At 43.2% G+C, this 12,590-nt stretch overlaps 1 protein-coding gene across 1 annotated transcript in view; it reads left to right on the forward strand.

Moving 5' to 3' along the window:
• Positions 1–12,590, forward strand: part of cachd1 (cache domain containing 1) — a 71,031-nt gene that overhangs the window by 14,056 nt on the left and 44,385 nt on the right. The gene's annotated exons all lie outside the window — the stretch shown is intronic.

Here is a 12,590-nt window from a genome sequence, read left to right on the forward strand (position 1 = left end):
ACACACACTTTCCATTGATTGATTGATGGATGGATGTCATATTATTGGTAAGTACACATCATATTATAGCTTTACAGGAATAAAAGATGATTTGAGTTTGGTATTTTCAGAAAGAAGAAGGAAAAGAAAAAAAGGGAATTTTTGGGAAAAAATATGTACGCATATGTTACTAAATCGGTGAAAAATATGGGAATGTGATCTAAAAGGGTTTAAAAGGCATTTCATCTAAACTTTAATGATAAAGAGAAAATTACATTAATACATCAGGTTCATTCTTTTTCTGTAAATTTAATGTGTGCATGCACCACAAAAATCTTAAAACAATCCTGTTTTTGCTCGAAAACTCATATTTTTGGGCCGTACTGGGTTGGTCTTTCACCCAGTCCAGGTTTTCGTTTCTAGCTCCCGCTGCCAGTTGTGATCACTCACCTGCCGCCCTCCAGAATGTATTTTACCGCATGTCACTTCCTAGTGTAACAAGCTAAAGAGAAGCCAAAATGTGCCGGGGCGCCTATAAACACGTCTTCCAGTGGGATTGTGCATGGCGGCACTGTGGCAGCTCACAAGAAGCACACTTGTGAAAGAAATAAAGTGATATAACTGTAATGACGGTGGACACATTCAAAATAAAAAAATAACATGTCGTATGGAGTTCAGGTAGAGCTAACTGTTATATTAGCCAGCGATTGTAGAAGCGGCTCCTTAGATTTAGCACTGATGTTAGCTGGTTCAGCACGTTAGCTTCCTGCTACCCAGACTACTTAATTTATGGCTGGGTAAATGTGTCATTAAATACATTATTAGTGACCAGGAACTTTTATTCACCTTAACTGAGTCACCTTTAGTCTCTCTTCAGTTATTTCTCTGCTCGGTTGTTGTTCTCGATAGCCTCAAGCTAATAAGGTTATCTAATACGGCTAGCTCTGAAGAGCAGGTAGCTAGTTTTCTTCAACCTCAACAGAAGAGTGTGAAGGTCGTTATTTGAGACGGGATATTAACAGACAAACTTCGCTTTATTTTTCCCGCTTGCTACTATATTTTATGAAAATAAGAAGCTGATATGTTTGTTTGATGTGTCAGACAACAGGTTAGCAAGTTAGCAACAGGAGTTTGTCGGAAGGGCTTCTTATCCAAACTCCTGACGTTGGTTTGCGTTTCTAGTCAAAGCTGTACGTGGGAGTTTGAGGGAATACAAAATGTGCCTCACCTGAGCCAAAACGAACAGGTGCACATTTATAATCTTTTCTTTGTTTGCATTTCTTTTTTTTTTCCCACTGTGGCTGCTCTTCCTCCCCATCTCTGATCTCTCAAGAGACCCTCACCCCCTCCAAACATCATCTCTCTCTACTTTCCGTCAAACATATCTCCGAACGGATCTGTTTCATGAGTCAGACAATACTTTTTCCTACTTGATCTCCTTTTTTTCCTTCATTCTTTAATTCGTTTCCAACTTTAATCTCCAGTGGGAATGTAACCAAGTACTATTACATAAGCACTGTAGTTTTTGAAGTACTGAAACTTTTCTTATTTATACTTATAAAACATTTCAATGGAGGACCTTTACTTTTAACACAGTAATTCTTTGCTACTATTACTTAAAAGTAAAAGACCCGGGTGCTTCGTCTTTTAGACAGTTCTGCTGACTTGTTAGACGGCTCTCTGATAGAAATTGTGTTTGTGAGTCACTCAACTGCATTTGCACGATAACGCAGCGAGAAAGGGCGTTTGTGCACTTGCGTGTGTTTTATGTGTATACTTTAGTCATGTGGTTTCCTGCCACTAGTGAGGGTCACAACTCATAAATTGCCCCCCCCTCCTTTTGTGCAAGAGCATCGGTGAAGACAGGTTGGACGTGAAAAATGTTTTTCACGTGTCATGTGAGGCGTCCTTTGCCATTGGGTGCACGATGCGTCTGTACGAATGTGTAATTTTTATACAAGTCGATACGACGGCGCATAAACATGTTTGTATTGGTATTTCTGTAATTTAGCCAAGCATAGGCCGGTGTTTTCCTTCCTCACCACAGTTCCCAGGTTGCCTCCCTTGGCACGCCGGGTAGCCAACACAAATCCGACATCCAGTTAATCATCTCATGTCATGAAGATTAATGCTGTGCTGTGCTGTGTTGTACGACCACTACATGCAACACTCTACTCAGTAATGATATTTTATATAAGTTATACTCACAAGTTTGTTTGGAGAAGTTCTTTTCCCACATTGTTTATACTGTTGCCCTGATCACATGTCTGGGTAATTTCTCCATGTGAACTGTTTTCTATGGAACAAAATCAAACAATTAACACGTATGATGAAGTGGTGAATTGCCTAAACCATGCAGAGTGCACTTTTTTGCAGTCACATGGCAACTTCATAATCTGCGTTTTCATCACTAAACCAGTCACTAGCAGCATCACTTACTGTGCTGTAAACTAGCTCAACAGAAAACTCTATAGGTTGTGACCTGACTGAAGAAACTTCTGCTCTTTGTCCATCCAGAGAGCAAAAGAAAAGCCACGGTGGTGAAGGACATTTCTCTCATGTGATACAGCGTGATAAATCTATGTAATGAATCCCTGAAGTAAAGAGGCATTGGTTTGGTATGGTCTAGACGTAACTCCTATCCACTGCAGTCTAATACAGAAGTAGGGCAATGAATCCAACCTGCAGAAGGTTATAATGTTTGTTTGTTTTAACACCTTTTACAGTTATATTGTCAGCTACAGTAATAGTGCAGTTTAATTGTACAGAAACGCATCTATTCCACTCCATTTATATAAATTAGAGTCTACTAAATATTAGAAACCCCACCATCCACAATGCAACACTGTTCATCAGCACCACGAACTATAGCCCTTAAAATGTCCACACAGTTGAATCATTACCTCTAAAACAGTTTTAACATCCGCTGAACATTACAACCTTCATGAAAGGAGAATTTATCACGAGACCGCTGCATTAGCTCTCTCCAAACACCTGACGGCAAATGAATCGCTACCACGCTCACTGTTAAAGGCATGAAGACGGACATGCTCCAACCCACGACGGACGCGTTCCTTCCAGGCTGCGGTTGCTGGTTGAATCCAGGTTGTTGGTGTGAACATGAGGGTCAGCTGGACCAGGCGGTTCTAGTTTGTCTTGGCAAAGGCAAAACTGGTATCATGTGTGGCTTAAGCCTCTCTGCAGAGCGACACATGCCTCTATTAATCAGTGCGTGTAACTGCCCTAAGAATACACAGAGTCGAACAAAGCGCCCTGTCTGTAGAGAGACCTTATAACAGTGGCCAGACATGATCTCACACCGTGTTCAGAAACCCGAGGAGACCACCCCGGGAACGCCACCCCCCCTGTCCTATGTCCCTTCTCTTCTTTATCTCTCTGATCTGTTCCTCTGTTTTTTCTCTGCTGCTCCTTCACATTCACAAGCCACACACATTTAATGGTCGTGCAGTCACATTTCTACTGTCTTTATTCTTTTCTCTTACTCTTACTTTGGTTTGATTCTCACTGCCTCCCACCACTTTAACAAAAAACAACAAGAAAATACAGCGTCTCTTTATTGTAAATGAAAATCCTTGTCCAGAAGAGTAATTGAGCTATAAGCACTGTTTTTGTTGCACACATTCAAGAGCGTGGTGTCTTATTTCCTTATATTCCTTATTGATGCTTGTACATTGCAAATAAAAGCCTAACTGAGTCCACAGCATAGGAATGGGAAGATAATCTAGGGCAGTTTGTGCATCCTTTCACTTGGCTGAGAGCGAGTGTCTTTTGGCAGGAAGCACGTTTAGAATATATTGATGCCCCCCTGTATTGATGCCCCCCCCCCCCCCCCCCCCCCCACACACACACACACACACACCTTTTCCGATCCTTTTGACATCTCCAGGAGGCCACTATGAAGTTTTGGCCTTGGTAGGGTGTACCACAAGGTTGTGACTGGGACTCGTGGTGCCAGAATCTGCTGGGAAGCTGGCAGCGGGCCCCGAGGCGGCTGAAGTCCAGCCCAGTCCAGAGGTTAAGTGTTTGTGAGACTCTCACTCAGTTTCCACTGCTGCGCCGCCTGTTTGCTTCGCTCGGGACATTTGTCAACTGAGTGGAAGCTGTTGGTCCTGAAAGATTTTATTTTGTGATTTCCCCATAGTAATTTACCTGCATTCTTGACATGAAGTCGGTCATACGGAACAAGCACAGTACCTGGATCTCAACTGATTTAGATTTGTCCCCAGTTATTCACGCTCAGCCATGATCTCCCTGTTCATGGCCGCACAGTGCCGAGTGGTTTCACTGCGATCATCTCTTGGCTTTCATTCTCTGTCCTGTTGTGAGAGCACAAACACCATTACTTATTGGCCCTTTTTTTGATGTAGAGAAACATTCAAAAGCCCTATAAAAACCAGTGTTTTCTCATTATCCTGCATTCCTTTGTTGAACTGTTTTGACCGCAGTGTGTGAGGTTCTGTTTTCATCCTCTTTCACTCCTAGATTTTTATCCGCTAAATGGAGGCGCTCAGGTATGCGGCTTTGATCTACCGTTGGAAAGTTTTCACATTGGCTCCACTTTAACAGCAAGTTGCTATTCCCATAATGCACTGCTTGCCTGGCGCTGCCCCTACTGCACGTGTTGCTGCTGTCAGGCTAAAATAAGATGAAAAAAAATCAGTCTGATACATTTATATAGGGCACTCTGAGTTGGCATGAAATTTGCATAGTAAACTTTCATTGAAAAATACATTTTAGTATTTCTAATTATTCAAGTATGATTAGCACAACCATGTGCTAATTTTACTGTCTCTTTATTACCATGTAAAGGCAAATATATTGGACGCTTTACACATTTAACATCTTTGTTCACAGTTATAGCTTTAAATAAACATGAATATTTGGTTGATATAAATCCAAGGCTCAGCCGTCCTTCTCTTCTCCACTTACAGTTGTACTTAATTTCAATATTCATATGCATGCAGGTGCAGATATCTGACCTCTGCATTTAAACCACTCCAATCATTTGGGAGCAGTGGTCTGCTGCAAAGCGCCCGGGGAGCAACTTGGTAGCAACATCTACCCACTGAGCCACAGCCACCCCACTTTTCCACAGTTCTCCCCTCTCCTCCCATCTCCTCTCCTCCACCCTCCACTCCCTCCCATTTTTCTCTCACATGTGGAAAGCATTAGATCCCGTCTGGTGGAGAGGGAGAGCAAACATCCCAGACTGAGACTGAGAGCCTCTTGGGTAGATGTAGGGAGGCTGTTAGTATCTGCATAGCTCTCTCTCTCTCTCTCTCTCTCCCCCCCCCCCACCCCTTTGGCCCCAGTGCTTTTTGGACAAAAGGGGGTCTTGTTATTTCAGAACTGCAGCACCCGATAGCTGACAGGCTTCACCCTCCCAACATGCTGGACTGGACGAGACCCTGGTTGAATGAGGGAGATAAAGAAGTCCAGTCGGAGGTCTAGGTCTCTCATGAATGATATCTTAGCATCTGTAAATGTGAGTTTAAAACACACGTGTGGGTCTCTCACTCTCCCTCTCAGGGAGATCATTGGAGCTGGTAAAATGCGGTAGTGCTCCGACTGGTTTTGATGTGTTTTTAGATGGGTTGCTGTTTTTGTTGAACCATTTTTTGAGAGCACGGTCACCGTTGGGATTTCAAGCTTGTTAGCTCAAAACGTGTTGATTTTCTTAATCTATGTGGAACCCAGCTCTCAGAAATGCAACCCCCAACCACACATAATCGAGCTGCCAAGCATTTTGGTTATCGAGTATTCGTTTAAGATTTTACAGTTTCACGATCTGCAATATGAGAATTTTGCTGCTTTTCTTGGACTTCCATCGTATATAACAGTATATTTTTGGGGGTTTGGGATTTTTGGTCACTCAAAAACTCAATTTGATGACAGGGTTGTTTGATGTTGTGCTGGGAATTTTTACTAATCTGTAATGAAAGTGATAGCTAGCTGCGTACCTAAAACACAACAAGCCAGACCAATGTATTGTAACTAAAATAGATCCCGTTAAACGTACAAGCAATGTTCTTCTTAAATGTCAGGCCTCATCAAGAAAGCTGATGACCAGGAAAAAGAACAAGTGACTCTGGAGGAAAATGCTTGAAAACAGCTCCACACTGAAAAGTCATCATATGTGTTCAATGGGATACATGTGTCCAATGTCTTTTGCTTGGATGTAGAAAAGGTTCCCCGTCTTTACTTTATGTCCCAAAGCTGGTAACCATGACAGCAGGCTGAAACCACACACATTTGGACCGGGACCCACGAAATTGCAATTTGTACATTTCCAGGCAGATCTGGCAGGAGTTCCCTCCAAAGCGATTGATCACATTGGAAATAAATATGGGTACACCATGATTTCATATACACCAGATTCTGTGATTTCGTATGGTAGATCCAATCACTTCACTTTGTTTCTCCGTGTTGCTGTGACTGAAATCAGAACAGTAGTAGATGAGCGGTCGAGGCGGGGGATTCAAGATGGACATCAGGCCCGTTCAGTGTTTCTGTGAAGCGGTGCAGCCTGGGACTTTGCCTTAAAAAAGAACATTGAACTGTTTTATCCATTATGGCTTTAAGTCACATTGCTATGACAACCGAGTTTTATGAAGATATAAAAGCTAGGAATCATTTCTGCATGTGGCAGCGATCCTCCCCGTTTTTCACATGCGCACGAACATCAACAAGCTCTCGGAGACAGGCTTAGACGAGTGAAAGTGGAGCACGGTGAATCAGAGCTAACTGCACACCGACGTGCACTCCCCACACTAACGCAGTGTGTGGGCTGTGACTTTGCAGCTATCGCCTCGGGTTGTCCGTTAGTTAGATTCGAGCAAATTAAATTGACCCCAGACACTGACAGCCAGTCATTTAATTAGCGAACCCTCTTCCCCGGGTTGAAATGGAGATGCACTTAATTAGCAAGGGCTTGGTTTCTCTATGGTCATTATAGTGATCTTCATGCCTCCTCCTGTTTAACCTCCTCCTCTTTTTTTTTTAATGGTGCAACAGTCATAACCTTGATGAGTTAAGATTCATTCCAGTCACCAAAGCGTTGCATTGATTTTGAAGTCTGCGCATATGTATAAATATATGTATATATTATAAATAATATATGAGCAGATGTTGATTACCATGAAGATATGTCAAAGTATTTGTTTTCTTCCACAAGCTAACACCTGCTTTATCTCCAATGACCTGATAAATACAAAAACAGACTCAAACCAAAATGGCCTTTTTTGAGAAACTTAAAGCTGCATTTTTTTTAAATTTTGTTTGTCCACTTGCTGTTGTTAAGCCTTTGCAAAAGTATGATCAATCTCCTTTTTACAAACTGTACAATAGTCACTAATTGGAAGTCCCACACTATGCTTTTATCAACTTAACTACTTCCTTCTGGCGTGATTGTAGCTGAGAGAAATAATGTAGAAACTCTTCAGCAGAAGCAGAATTGTTTCCAGGTTTCTAACTGAGTGAAGGTTGTGTTGTGCAAAGCTATAATTGAGAGGAAACACGGTGTATCCTTTTTAAAAAAGGATTCCTGAGTTTTCTGGGTTAGTTCACCAGGCTCATCCCCATAGAAATATAAATGCATCCAAATGCTCTTTTCCTCTGTTGTTCTGCTCTACGTGTTATGGAGCTCTTAACTGCAGGTGCAATTATTTCAGACTTTTATTGTTGTATTGCGAAAAAACCCCAGAAACTGCTCTCTCTCTCTCCCTCCCTCCCCCTCGCTTTAACACTCCCAGGTGCCTGGTTCCTGACTTTGCTTTGTAGTGTTCAGAAAAAAATCCAGATGGGAGGGCGAGGTTGGGGATGGAGACATGGCAAAGGGTCTAGGAAAATAGGAAAAAAAACAAACACACACACACATCAGAGGCGAAGCTCCGATGCAGCATCCCTGGCTCCAGCTCTTTGTAGTGCAATGAGCGAAGAGTTGGCTGGGAGCAGGGGGGGGGGGGGGAGGGGGGTAACGCACTGAAGGAAGGAGGGAGGGCTGAGCTGTATGCCAGCAGCATGGAGGAAGCAGCAGTTACTCTCCCTTGGGCTCTAGGCTTTTTTCTGTCAGTTGTATGGAAACCAATCTCTCAGGCTTTACAGCTTCAAAACATCTACACTGCAGCCTAATGTGTGGATGTGAGACGTTCAGACATTTCCAACAATGAGACGCCCGTAGTGACGGATAACCAGTCGATGGTTTCTGACCTGTTAGGGCTAGTCCGTTCCCTAACATGAAGCGTAGGCTGGCTGGCTGTGGGTTCTGTGGGCTCACCTCCAGTCAACAGCGATGGCCAGCTCTGACCCAGAGCTGCACCCGAGTGGCCGGCCCATAATCGTTTTTGTCGTTGGTGGTGGTTAGTTCCGAATGGAAAACGCCTCATCACACCTGAGCCACTGGGGTAATTGATAAGCCCCACCCACTGCCGACTAGCCGCAAATGAAGAAGGAATCATGACTACCAAATAGCATGCTGCTCCCACATTCAAGGTGTACCCATGCTACCATTTTGCTCTGCTGCATGTTCCCAGATAAACCGTGGTCCGGTGATCAACAAGCCCTACAGACAGGATTAACGTGTGTGTGCATGTGTGTGTGTGTGTGTGTGTGTGTGTGTGTGCTGGGGTGCGTTTTTGTGTGTGCGCTCTCTCCAGTCCAATTCCAAATTTGAGTAGCTTACGGCTCCCCTCTGGCCTTTGAAGATGGGGAATTGGTAATAGGTGTGTTCCCAATGCAGCTCTACCCCTGGAGTTGGCCTCCTCTTCATCTCTTCCTCTTTCCTTCCTTCCTTTTTGCATTCCTTCCCCACTCTCACTGTCACCTCTCCACAGTCTGCTCCATTTCCCCCTTCACTTCTTGCTTTTTTTACGCCACATCTCTGTGCCTTTGCTCTTCTCCATGGGTATTCCCCTAAAGTCTCCCAGTCTTTGGGGCCGGTATCGTCGGTCATCTGTCTGGATTTAATCCTCTGCCCCACTAAGAACAGAAGAGCCTCTTTTAAAGGAGGAGAGCCTCTTGGGGTAGTTTAGAGCATCCCCAGGACAGCCCGACAGAAGAGCTGAAGAGGCAGGCCCAATTAAAGGGATGCCATACACATGCAGGGTTCCCATGGAGCTATAACGGGGTGCAGAGAGGATTGGATAACTGTGAGAGGAGCAGGTTAAGAGGTCTGGGTAAACCTAGGAAAGGCTTCATGTAGTAAATCAGTTCTTTCAATACATGCAACACAATTAGCAACAACCAACTACTGTGTGTCATATGAAGAATATACCACCACACAGGTTCTGTTCTGTGTTTATCTACTTATTCAGTGTCTGAGGTTTAGTCATTCATGTGAACCACTCTGGTCTGTGGTCAGGATTAACCTCAAGGTGGGAGGGTTTAAAAACGGGTCTAATGCTCTGCAATCAATGGACTTTGAGGAGTTTAAGTGCATTTCTTTTGAGTGTCTAGAAAGCTGCCTAATTGAAATGTTTTATTTTCAAGGGGCACTGCAGAATGTTCGTGTAGACGAAGGTTTTGTTTACATTCAGTCTTACTCAAGAAAACAGGGACTTGTTGCGTAAACTGTTCGCAAAGGGAAATGTTCGACTTTCATCAAAACACTGGTAGCTCCGAACTTTTCGTAGCTACGAACAAAATCTACTCCCGCCTCCGACTGTTGTACAGCTTGTGTAAATAAGGAAGGCACATAAATATTGCTCGTCATTATCAGAAATGACAGCGTTAATGCGTCCTGTGTTCACAGTATGCACATGGATTAAAAACACGTATTTTAAACATGACTAAAAGATAAGAACACATTTATCTTAATTCGTGGACAATTTTCATATTTAAGCTTCAGATAAGGTTTCTTCAAAATATCAATGGGTTAATTAAATTGACTTAGTATCCTACGTGTTGTCTAGGCTAGGTGTGGATAATAATAATAATAATAATAATAATAATAATAATAATAATAATAATAATAAAATCACTAACAAGATAACATTGTCTGATTCATTAAGTCACAGTACTTTACACATTTCTTTGGTTGCGCCATGTCTGCAGGTCGACAGACTGCACCTCTCCATAGTAATCAGCACCTCCTTATATGGTGCTTGATGGGCGGGGATTTATGCTGAATACTGACCAACGGGAGCGCACTCTCAGTTGACGATTGATTGGCATTCATGAATAAACACTCTTACTACGATCAAATCAGATGTTTTTAGTACCGAGATGCTTGATGTAAACCTCTAATCACAGATTTACTAACATTTCGTGACTGAGGCCCATTGTGTGTATCCCTGAGGTCCAACAAACACATTGAATGCATTTCCTTTCTTATGGAACGTAATCAGAGCTGATTATATTTACTTTAAATCTTGTTGATTTTTTTCATCTGCTGGTATCTGGTATGGTTTTTTTCCATACTGGCCAGCCTTCCTCGGAAGAGGCGAGCGACGTATAGGGAAGCCAGCGTGCGCTCCAGACGCCGCACAGTTGTCTGTGCGCGCCTCTCCACTGGTGTGAATGTTTCTGTGTACATTTCAGTGTTTGATTATGGGTCAGGGGAGGCCACAGACTCCCGGTGGCCCAGGCGGCCTCAGGCCTCTCGGGTTTCAGAGCTGAGCATTCCTCCGTGGCTGCTCCATAACTGTGAAAACCGCAAAGCAGCTCCAACAACAAACACTCAAGGCACTGGGGGAAAGACAGCTAAACTGTGGCTAATCAACAACAGGAGTTTTCTCTCTCTTCACGATTTGTTCCCCAATTTTTTCAGAATTGCTGGCTTAATGGAAACAAAGTGTTTCTGCATTCCAGTGCTTATTTCTCCCCCGATTTCCCTCCTCTGCTGTTACTGTAGTGCTCTGAGAGCACATGACTCCTGCTAAGTAGTGGCCGCTCTGTTTGTGTGCGCTTGTTCATGTTTGTTTGACAGATCTACATCTTTGGACTTTTTTTTCTACTGCGAAGGGTGTGGAACAGGAGGCAGTCTGGACTTGGTTTTACACTACAACTCAGTAGTGAAATATGTGTGTGTGTGTGTGTGTTGATAATGAAAGGGTTTGTATAGGACTTCTCTGTTAGTCCCGTGCCTCTGAAAATGAAAGAAATATAAAAATAGTCAACACAAGTCCTGATTCTATTTAGACAATCAGGATTAAAACGGGGACTTTGTTAATGTTCTGTTGAAGACAGATCGACAATTAGCACTTTGTTTGTTTATAGGCCGCATTAGACGTAATTGAATTTTCAGAAATCACATAACGATCACAAGTGAATGGCCTCGTTATGGCCCAGAAGAGGCTGCATTGCAAGATTTTGCAGAATAAGTGCAGCATCTGTTCATGCGCATCTTTGTATCTCAGTGTTTTCTTTGCTTGATTGGTACCTTTTACGATAATGGATAATTGATTTTCCGATGATTTATCGACCACAAGATTAGCTCATCACAATAACCCATTGTTACAGCTCTCCTTTCAGTATGGTGCTATCAAGAAACATTTCTGTGGAAGTTGAAAAAGAATCTATACATACTTAGGCATCCTTACGGACGTATCGGAGGCTTCAATATCTCACATTTCCCTTCAACTGTAAGAAAGCACGGACACTTTAGTTTTGTGATGCTGTGTAGAGATCAAGTGAAAGGTATTAAATGTGGCAGTCTACGGTGAAGGAGCTCCAGCAGGATAGTTGGACATGGTGCATTCTGGGTAATCGGTGTCCTCAAGAATGTGTTAAAAAAAAAAGTGTGGACCGGCAGCAGGAAACGGTTGCAGTGTGGAAGCAGGTCATTTAAGGCTTTGTGTGTAGTGGCGGCGGCTTTTAGTGAGACACCTGCCTACCTGTTGCTTCAGCACAAACATTCGTTTTACTCGGTTTGTAGCTGCTAGCCGGCTGCCTGTGTATGGAAAGTGTGTGTGAGGAAGTGAGAAAAAGAGAGAAAATGTGTAACTGATGGCACTCAAGAGACTATCTGGGAAGAGGTGTGTGTGTGTGTGTGTGTGTGTGTGTGTGATCCAGGCAGCTCTTCAAACATGTGTTTGGAGCTCTCTTAGCGTGCGTTAAGGCTGAGGTCACACCAGGACTCATTTTCTCCATGTGTTAATGTAGCGCTCTGCTTCCCATTCACTTAACAATATAAATCAGGGACTATTAAAACGTTTCAGTCTGGAGGACAGATTGGGGAAATTTAGCATCACCTTGTGATTCAGGGGCCTCATGAAAACCCTTAATTTAGTGTTACGGCTGACCTCCAGATTCAAGACAGGTGACGCATTTTCCTCCCCGACCCTAGAAGCTGATGCTAACCACGGAGCGTTACTGTCGGGGTCTATGGGCTGGTGGTTTTGGCAGATAACCAGGTTTTATCAGTCTCTCTGGACCGGTAATAAAGTGGCTCCAGATGCACCTGTCTGAGTGGACTAATGTATCAGTATTAATGTCTCACAATCAAAACGGCAAGTCAGTGAAGTCACTTAGTATTTTGTTACACTACACCACCCATTAAAAACTGGTGAGCTGTAAATACATCACCAATCGATCATGTTTATTTATTGTGTGTCCCCCCACCATGTTGTAAATGTCATACGATTCTTTAAAAA

The sequence above is a fragment of the Eutrigla gurnardus genome, assembly GCF_963514095.1.
Source record: "Eutrigla gurnardus genome assembly, chromosome: 6".
Taxonomy (NCBI): domain Eukaryota; kingdom Metazoa; phylum Chordata; class Actinopteri; order Perciformes; family Triglidae; genus Eutrigla; species Eutrigla gurnardus.